This window comes from Podarcis gaigeae (assembly GCF_964106915.1).
Source record: "Podarcis gaigeae genome assembly, chromosome: 4".
NCBI classification, from domain to species: domain Eukaryota; kingdom Metazoa; phylum Chordata; class Lepidosauria; order Squamata; family Lacertidae; genus Podarcis; species Podarcis gaigeae.
In genome coordinates, this window is record NC_139677.1 from 99,254,690 (window position 1) to 99,265,227 (window position 10,538).

A 10,538-nucleotide genomic window follows, 5' to 3' on the forward strand; every position below is an offset into this window, starting at 1 on the left:
ACATTGAGGGATGATGGGAGTTAGAGTCCAGCTACATCTGGAATCATAGAATTGTAGAGTTGTAAGGAAATTTGAGGGTCGTCTACTCTGTTGTTGTTTAGTCGTTTAGTCATGTCCGACTCTTTGTGCCCATGGACCAGAGCATGCCAGGCCCTCCTGTCTTCCACTGCCTCCCACAGTTTAGTCAAACTCATGCTGGTAGCTTCGAGAACACTATCCAACCATCTCGTCCTCTGTCGTCCCCTTCTCCTTGTGCCCTCCATCTTTCCTAACAACAGGGTCTTTTCCAGGGAGTCTTCTCTTCTCCCGAGGTGGCCAAAGTCTTGGAGCCTCAGCTTCAGGATCTGTCCTTCCAGTGAACACTCAGGGCTGATTTTCTTCAGAATGGAGAGGTTTGATCTTCTTGCAGTCCATGGGACTCTCAAGAGTCTCCTCCAGCACCACAATTCAAAAGCATCCATTCTTCGGTGATCAGCCTTCTTTATGGTCCAGCTCTCCATCTACTCTAACCCCCTGCAATGCAGGAATATTTTGCCCGATGTGGGATTTGAACCCAGAACCCTGAGATTAAGAGTCTCATGCTCTACTGACTGAGCTATCACAGCTTCCCCAAACCCTGCTTTAAAAATACATGTCAGTAAGTCAGGAGCACAAGGATTACAGGGGACTACCCCCAGCTACAGAAGGAGTGGTTGATTGTTAAGACAAAGGAATTTTATGACAGCTGCTCAAAGTCAGAGATGGTGATCTTCTTGCTTGTCTTGCCGTTCCTTGACCCAAAGCGCTCCATTGCTTCCACAATATTCATTCCATCTTTGACTTTGCCAAAGACCACATGTTTTCCATCCATCCAGTCAGTTTCGGCAGTGCAGATGAAGCACTGAGACCCATTTGTCTTGGGACCAGCATCTTGCCATAGACAAGATGCCAGCACCTGTGTGCTTGAGGACAAAGTTCTCATCAGCAAACTTCTCACCGTAAATCGATTCACCACCTGTTCCATTATGATGAGCAAAGTCACCACCCTGGCACATGAACCCAGGAATGATTCTGTAGAAGCAGGATCCATGCAACGGTTACCTCCAGGCTTGACTACTGTAACTCGCTCTACTCGGGGCTGCCCTTGAAGCTGTCCCAGAAACTCCAGCGGGTGCAGAATGCTGCAGCGAGGCTCCTCACGGGGTCTCTGCCATGGGAGCATATTCACCCAGTGCTTTTCCAGCTGCACTGGCTCCCGGTGGAGTACAAAGTCAGGTTCAAGGTGCTGGTTTTGACCTTTAAAGCCCTTCACGGCCTAGGACCCTCGTACCTACGGGACCGCCTCTCCCGGTCTGCCCCACGGAGGACCTTAAGGTCCATAAATAGCAACACACTAGAGGTCCTGGGCCCTAAGGAAGTTAGATTAGCCTCAACCAGAGCCAGGGCCTTCTCAACACTGGCTCCGGCCTGGTGAAACGCTCTGCCTCATGAGACCAGGGCCCCACAGGATCTGATTTCTTTCCGCAGAGCCTGTAAGACAGAGTTGTTTCTCCTGGCCTTTGGCTTGGAATCAGTTTGATTACCTCCCCCTCTTTCTTTTTCCTTTCTCCTCCTATGAAGAGATTGCTCCCTAATTGTTTTGATGTTGTATCTTAATCTTTTAAATTGTATTTTAATCAACTTGTTTTTATTATTGGTTGTTAGCCGCCCTGAGCCCGGTCTTGGCTGGGGAGGGCAGGGTATAAATAAAAAATTATTATTATTATTATTATTATTATTATTGTTGTTGTTGTTGTTGTTGTAACCAAAACCTCCCCCCCCCCCCAGTGCTTAAGACACAGAAATTCTCTGCTGTCTTTGGAAACTTGTCTGCAAATAGCTCGAAGGTGACGCGCTGAATGGGCTCGCCGTCGTCGGCGACATAGAAAAACATGACCAGGTTGGTCATGATGGTGGGAATGAGTCGAATAAAGGAAGGCGGTAGCTTTAAAAAAAGAAAAGAAAACCACCAGCAGTGGTAACAGGCAGCACTAGCGTCAACCCCTCTTCACACAGTAAGGAGTGCGGCACATGTCAGGAAAACAGCATATTTGTTTCCTAAGCCCAGTTAGGAATTTGAACCCGTTGGTGCTGAGATACAATACATCGGAAGCCGTCTTATTGGCAGTCGGACCATTGGGTCCTTCTAGCTCAGAATCATCCATGTTGATTGACAGCCGCCCTCCAAGGATTCAGGCAGGGGACCTTGCGTGCAGAAGGTCTCTCTCGCATCTCCAGGTAGGGCTGGAAGAGGTTCTTCTTCAGGGGCAAAAGAGAACCTATGACAAGGATGAGAAGCCTTTGGTACTCCAGGTATTGCAGGACTCCAGTACCCATCATCCCTCAGCGATGGTCCTGTTGGCTGGCATTGATGAGTGTTGGAGTTCAGGACCATCCAGAAGGAGACAGGGTCCCCATTTCTGGCCTAGAATGTGCTCAGTGTGTCCTGGGACATATTACCCAGGGTGATGCTAAGCTCCAACTCGACTTCTTCTTCGGCGATCCCTCGTAGCCGAGTAAGATTGTCTTCCATGAACACAGTCTTAACTGTATCTGAAGAAGTGTGCATGCACACGAAAGCTCATACCAAGAACTAACTTAGTTGGTCTTTAAGGTGCTACTGGAAGGAATTTTTTTTGTTTTGACTATGGCAGACCAACACGGCTACCTATCTGTAACAGTCTTAACAGTGAGTCTGTAAGTGACTGTGGAGGCCAGTTCTGGCTCCACACATCCTTCCACAGTGGGGACATAGGTTTCCAAATGGGAACTGATCACAGTGAGGGTTTGCCAAGTGTGCCTTCCTCTTAGCACGTTTCTCCCTTGCGTCCTGAGTTGAAGCATCTTCAAAGTCTATGACACCTTTGGTAAAGGCTGTTCTCCAACTGGAGCGCTTGCAGGCCAGTGTTTCCCAGTTGTTGGTGTGTATACGTTTTTTAGATTTGCCTTGAGAGAGTCTTTAAACCTCTTTTATTGGTCATCAGCATTATGCTTTCCATTTTTAAGTTCAGAATAGAGTAGTTGCTTTGGAAGACGATCCTCAGGCATCTGAACAACATGATAAGTCCAACAAAGTTGATGTTGAAGAGTCATCGCTTCAACACTGGTGATCTTTGCTTCTTCCAGTACACTGGCATTAGTTCGCCTATCTTCCCAAGTGATGTGTAAAAATTTTGGGAGACACCATTGATGGAATCTTTTGAGGAGTTGGAGATGGCGTTTATAAGTGGTCCATGTTCCACAAGCATACAGTAAGGTTGGTAGTATAATAGCTTTGTAAACAAACATTTTGGTTTCCCTGTGAATGTCCTTAAACACTCTGGTCCTCAAACCAAGTGTGAGCACCAGCCCATCTCCCAGAATCCTCTGCAAGGCATGCTTCTTCCATGGCATATGCAGCCATATATTGAAAGGGTTCCCTGGCTAAATGTAGGACATTTGAAAGTCCATGGCTTAAGAGGTTTCTAGCTGGATGAAAGGTGCATACCACTGAAGAAAGAGCAGCCCATCTTATATTTCAGACCACATGTGCTTTTTGTTCAGGAGAACATGTTTCTCTGGTTTTTATATGGCACCAAAAGCAACCACAGCAACTGCTCTTAAAATACACGGGCTTGCGGGTTTCTTTGCAATGTAATCCCAGACACATCAGAGAAAAGGCCTTTGAACCTCAACGTAAAATCTCTCCTCCTGTTACCAAAATCTCTCTGTCCAGCCTCCTTCTTCCCGCTCGGTCCATAAAGATGCCCTCAGCTGTCAGAAACAGATCCCAAGATGACCAATGCTTGCTTTATTTATTTGTTTGTTTATTATTTTATTTATTAAATTTGCATACCGCCCTTCAGCCGTAGATCTCGGGGCAGTTCAGAACTATGTGAACTTGTTGGAAGTGCAAGAGCAGAGACTGTGAAGGGGCAGCGATAGGGGAATTTAGGAATGGGAGAGAAAGTTGGCTTGGTTTGCATTTCCATGTGAACTGAACTAATTCACCCTTCCTCGCACAACAACAGATGAAATTCAACTTTCCTTCAAAATTTGCACTTCCCCAAATTTTGAGATGCTGTGTACAAAAATTGCTTGTATTGGGGAGTGACTGGGTATACATAGGAATGCATATTTTTGTATTAAAAAAATATCAAAATCTATTATATATTTTGGAAAGTTGCTTGCTCACTATGAAATTGGATGCCTCTTAAGATACCCACTTTTGCACAATGGTTCCTGCAATCTAGAAGCAGGTTTTCATCTTTGTTTGGCTACAACGGGATGCTACTCTGACTCGTTTTATTGTTTTAATTTTATTATATGTTCATCACTGTTTACCTTTTATCTTTTCTATGTTTTTCACTTTTAGCATTTTATCTGCGTTTTTTGTTTTTTGTGCAAGCCACCTTGAGTTCCAGCCTAGGAAAAAGGTGGGATATAAACAAATATTATTATAATAATGTTAATAATGGTAGTAATGGTATTGGCTAAACCTTTCAAAACTGATTCCACACACACCCTTAGAATTCCCAAGCAATGCCAGATACAAGGCTGGTGGCACATTATACGAGGGGGAAACTGTTTTGCGAAATGTATACTGTTTTGCAGGATGTATGGAAGTGAGAGCTGGACGATCAAGAAGGCTGATCGCCGAAGAATTGATGCTTTTGAATTATGGTGCTGGAGGAGACTCTTGAGAGTCCCATGGACTGCAAGAAGATCAAACCTCTCCATTCTGAAGGAAATCAGCCCTGAGCACTCACTGGAAGGACAGATCCTGAAGCTGAGGCTCCAGTACTTTGGCCACCTCATGAGAAGAGAAGACTCCCTGGAAAAGACCCTGATGTTGGGGAAGATGGAGGGCACAAGGACAGTGTTCTCGAAGCTACCAGCATGAGTTTGACTAAACTGCGGGCGGCAGTGGAAGACAGGAGTGCCTGGCGTGCTCTGGTCTATGGGGTCACGAAGAGTTGGACATGACTAAATGACTAAACAACAAACAGCAATACGTTAGGAGAAAATCACACTTCATATATGGGCAAATTTTTATGAGGACTTTTTAAATAGAAAAATTAACAAACCAGTGTGGAAAACTGAGCTTAAGGCAGGGAAAATAGAGAGAAACTAAGAAAAGTCAGCATTGACAAATTCATTTATCCCTGTGGCATAGAATGTGAGTCAGCGAGGGTCCTTTGTAAAGCAGAATTCATCCCACGCAGGTCTTTGCCTGCGCTTGGAAGGAAGGAAGGCTCCACCTCGTTCAAGATCCTTTACTCCCTTGGAACATTGCACACACAGAAATACATGTACACACTTTGTTCAGGTATGGCACCCCCCCCCCCAAAGGGAATCCACTCCACAATATGAAATGCAATATAAGTTTAGAGCCTTGAAGCTCTTCTTGGTTACACCATGTCCTTTCCCAAGAATCTCGCAGAAGCAGATTCCAGCTTCCTGTATCAACAGATAGCATCCCAAGCCAAATATACACAGTGTGAAAGGAGAAAGCAGAGAGGCGGGTATAAAGAGCTGAGCTCCCACACACTATTTTGACCAGCGAAATAAATTACCACCAAGTCAAAATATTACGTTCCTTTGCAATGGAATGTGCTGAACACATCAGCTGAGAAGGAGGGGGCAGCCTCGGTGGCAAAATCAGGATGCCCATTAGCTGTTCTTTTTTAAAAGTTGTTGTTGCTGCTGCTATTATATGTGCGAGAAGGATCTCTTCTTCAAGAAGATCTCTATTTCAGAATTTTGCTCTCCAACACATGGACTGGGGTGAGGGTGGGGAGAAGGCGGTGTGCCAAGGGATCAGGGCTCATGCCATTTCCACCAAGTATGACATGCCCAGATTGGCCTCCTGCCTTGCCCATATGTGGTGTAGATAGACTTGACTTCTTAGCTGCTCCATCCATCATCGGCTCAAGACATTTACTGCCCTCCCGATCACTCTGACTCCCTTCTTGCAGACAGCTGCATGTTGTCCATTAGTTCCAATGTTCTTAATCCCTTTGTTTTGGCCGAGAAATTTCCTGGGAATTTTATTTCCGTCATGGCAAATTTACTCTTCTTTTATCCAATTTCATGTCCCCACCACCAACATAGACACCTGTCTAGAGCTCACCTCAACCTCTCTTTGTCTGGTCTTTCCCACGTGTTACCATTGAGACCCTCGAATCAGCATCTCTGGAGCTGAAGAGATCTTGAATTGTGCTCCGCAAAACTGGTTTACCTGCCAAACAGTATCTCAACTCGGAGGGGTAGCAAGGTCAGGTGGTACCAGGTGCAAAACATTTTTTGTCAACCCCCCTCACACACAGACATTACAAGTTGTTGATTTACCTTTTTTTAGGTAGGTGTGATGGCCTGGGGCTCAGACTCGGAACCAGAGGAATCTCAGTCTGCACTACAGATCTAAGGCAGACACTTCCTAACCTGAAGAACCTCCTCGAGCACGGCCTCATGGTCAGATGGTAATTTCTGTCCGTTGCAGTAATGGGAAGGTGGGGTAAATTATTAAAAGTTTGTAGAACATACTATATACCTAGGAAGTTGCACTTAGAGCTCTTTCTTGTGACTTTTGGGTTTGCAGCCTGTCCCACCACAAACCTTTTGTCACTTGATGGTGACTTGGGGACCGTGAGCCTCGAACACATCAGGATTGGATGTGTTTTATAAAAATAGGAGCTGATCTCTTGCAGGAGAATTAGAATATTATGCTAAAGAATCTCTTAATTCATCTGCGACTGAATATGAAGCTGCATATTCAGGCAGTGTTGTTGTTTAGTCATTTAGTCTTGTCCGACTCTTCGTGACCCCCTGGACCAGAGCACGCCAGGCACTCCTGTCTTCCACTGCCTCCCGCACTTTGGTCAAACTCATGCTGGTAGCTTCGAGAACACTGTCAAACTATCTCGTCCTCTGTCATCCCCTTCTCCTTGTGCCCTCCATCTTTCCCAGCAGCAGGGTCTTTTCCAGGGAGTCTTCTCATGAGGTGGCCAAAGTATCGGAGCCTCAGCTTCAGGATCTGTCCTTCCAGTGAACACTCAGGGCTGATTTCCTTAGAAATGGATAGGTTTGATCTTCTTGCAGAGTCTCCTCCAGCACCAGAATTTAAAAGCATCCATTCTTCAGCAATCAGCCTTCTTTATGGTCCAGCTCTCACTTCCATACATCACTACTGGGAAAACCATAGCTTTAACTAGACGGACCTTTGCCGGCAAGGTGATGTCTCTGCTTTTTAAGATGCTGTCTAGGTTTGTCTTTGCTTTTCTCCCAAGAAGCAGGTGTCTTTTAATTTCGTGAGTGCTGTCACCATCTGCAGTGAGCCCAAGATAGTAAAATCTCTCACTGCCTCCATTTCTTCCCCTTCTATTTGCCAGGAAGTGATGGGACCAGTGGCCATGATCTTAGTTTTTTTGATGTTGAGCTTCAGACCATATTTTGCATTCTCCTCTTTCACCTTCATCGAAAGGTTCTTTATAGAGATTTAGAGAGAGAGAAACCAGAGTGTGGCACACAGTCTGAGCTCCCAGTTTCACTAGACCCTTTTTGCAGGGTGGGGGTTATGTAGGGGGGCTGAGAGCTGCCTATAGAAAACAAAGGAGAAATCCTAATCGACATTGGTAGGTTGTTCATTAGCAGGCAGGGCACAGAGCAGAAAGAATGGAAGAAACTTTCTTCGTGTCAGCATTGATGTTTGCAGTTTTTTGGGTTTGGCAGTGGGAGAACCATCTGACTTTGATTTCGTTGTGTTGGTGTTTGGGTACGTGAAAAGGGCAGGCAGTGGAAAGAAAGACCGCCAGCTTTTTCTTTCACCTAGAATGTGAGATGCCTTTGGATATTTCCAGTGGAAATATATCCCCATGGACTCCCACGTCCCGAGTGCAAATTACCTAACTTGTTTGCATTTCTCTGCTCAAAGATGCATTAGTTACAGAAGCATTAAACCCACACAGGCAACACAACCGTGCAAAGGAACTTTTATTGGTTTATAGCATGGGTAGGCAAACTAAGGCCTGGGGGCCGGATCCAGCCCAATCGCCATCTAAATCCGGCCTGCGGACGGTCCGGGAATAAGCATGTTTTTACATAAGTAGAATGTGTCCTTTTATTTAAAATAGAAATAGAAATAGAAATACTTTATTGTCACTGTACCACTTTTTTACAGTGAGATTAAACAAGCCCCCCTCTCCACTACAATCTCTCAGTCCTTCTTACACTCTGTGTGCTGTCCTACGACCACCTCACGGCCCACGGGTAGAAACTGTTCTTTAACCTGCTGGTGCGGCTTATCATGCTTCTATATCTCCTGCCCAAGGGCAGGAGATTAAAAAGGTGCTGGCCAGGGTGTGAGTCATCCCTGAGAATATTCCTCGCTCTTTTGAGGCAACGGTCTCCTGTGATGACATCTGGCGGACTTAGGAGAAAGCCCATGATATCGTGTGCTGCCTTCACCACCCTCTGTAGGGACTTTCTGTCCATGGCTGTCAAACCAGCATAAAGGTAAAGTAAAGGGTAAAGGGACCCCAGTCATGACTGGGGTTGCGGCGCTCATCTCGCTTTATTGGCCGAGGGAGCCAGCGTACAACTTCCGGGTCATGTGGCCAGCATGACTAAGCCGCTTCTGGTGAACCAGAGCAGTGCACGGAAACGCCATTTACCTTCCCGCCAGAGCGCTACCTATTTATCTATTTGCACTTTGACGTGCTTTCAAACTGCTAGGTTGGCAGGAGCAGGGACCGAGCAACAGGAACTCACGCGTCGCGGGAATTGGAACCGCTGACCTTCTGATCGGCAAGTCCTAGGCTCTGTGGTTTAACCCACAGCGCCACCCACGTCCCTTGTCAAACCAGCATACCACACCGTAATACAGTATGAGAGAACACTTTCTATCGTGGACCGATAGAAGGAAATCATCAGTTGCTGTCTAACATTGTTCTTTCGAGAGACCCTAAGGAAATGAAGTCTCTGTTGGGCCTTTCTAACCACCTGGGCTGTATTGACCTTCCAAGTAAGGTCTTCACTAAGACGGACTCCCAGGAATTTAAAAGAAGAGACTCTCTCCACACAGCCCACCTGATATACAACTGGGCTAGCTCGCCTCTCTTCCTCCGAAAGTCCAACACCATCTCCTTTGTCTTGCCAATGTTTAGGTACAGATTGTTCTCTGAGCACCATTTGGATACCCTTTGAACCTTCCCCCTGTATGCAGATTCTTCTGCGCCATTATGGTGGTGTCATCAGCAAACTTAATAATTGCAGCAGATGAGTCAGATGAAATGCAGTCATATGTATACAACGAATACAGGTATGGACTCAGCACGCATCCCTGTGGAGTGCCAGTGCTGAGCTTCAGGGAGGTAGATGTAACAGGCCCAATCAGCGGCGTAGCGTGGGTTGTCAGCACCCGGGGCAAGGCAAGTAATTTGCGCCCCTAACCCCTAACCTGCCGCCCCTGCCAGCTTCTTGCTGCTGCCTGGGCTGGGGTATTTACGGTAAGGTAGCCACGGCGGCAGCAGCGGGTCCGTGTCAGGTGATCTGAGGCGAGTTGCCGCTGGCGCTGCCGCCCAAACGACGCTGCTTGCCCGGAGGAGGAGGAGGGCAGAGAGGCGAGGAAAATGCAACATGGCCCAGCAGCTGCAGCAGCAGCAGCGGCGGTGGGGCTGTGAGGAGGGGCTGCCTGGCGCGCCCTCCGCGGCCCTGACACGCGGGGACCGCGGCGAGCGCTGAGAGCCGCTGCCTGCCAGACACTTTCAGCCCGGACGCGCGCACAGCTCGTCGGTTCCGCGAGACATGGGGCTCTGCTACAGCCTGCGCCAAGGCTCTTCGACGACTCCGGAGGCAGTGAGCGCGCGCCCCCCCCCCCAGATGTTGCGCCCGGTGCGGCCGGCCCCCCCTGCACCCCCCACGCTACGCCACTGGGCCCAATCCTCACTATTTGTGTCCAATCTCTCAGAAAGTCTTTAATCCAATCACAGATGTTAGAAGAAAGGTCTAGGTCCCTTAACTTTCCAATGAGAATGCATCTCTGGCTATTTCAGACCGCACAGATTGGCTTCTAAATGCAAGCTGAACCGAATTCACCCCCTATCTCTAAAAGGAGGGGTGGTCAAAGGGTACAACGGCCATTCTCTCCAGCCCCACACACATCCATGTATCCACCTCACTCCCGATCAATCATTGGCAAGGGACTCCATAGAAGCTGCACAAGGAACAACGGTTCAGTTTGGCTTCGGAGCAAAATGGATTGGGGTTGGCAGGCAGCAGAGATCTTCAAAGTAGGGGGACTAACGAGAAAAAAGCCACAAATATCCCACTGATTTGGCTTTCTTCCACCATTTCTAAACTCCATTCAATTGCAGAAAAGCACACAGAGAGCCTGGAAGGGGGGGGGGGAGCACCTACAACCCCACATGTAAATCATAATCTAAGGACTATTTATGTTCCCTAAGGCTCACGCTTGTTTGCATGGGGATTTACAACCACTCTGCTTTCTTTTTACTATAATACCCGTTTACATTTTTACTAAA

General features: G+C 47.1%; 1 pseudogene across 1 annotated transcript; it reads right to left on the reverse strand.

The window, feature by feature from the left end:
* Positions 1 to 634: 634 nt before the first annotated feature.
* Positions 635 to 2,003, reverse strand: LOC310843833 (peptidyl-prolyl cis-trans isomerase A-like; annotated as a pseudogene). Its single transcript has 2 exons — positions 1,791 to 2,003; positions 635 to 1,077 (listed from the first exon to the last, which is right to left on the reverse strand). The product of its transcript is annotated as a peptidyl-prolyl cis-trans isomerase A-like (transcript).
* Positions 2,004 to 10,538: the final 8,535 nt, after the last annotated feature.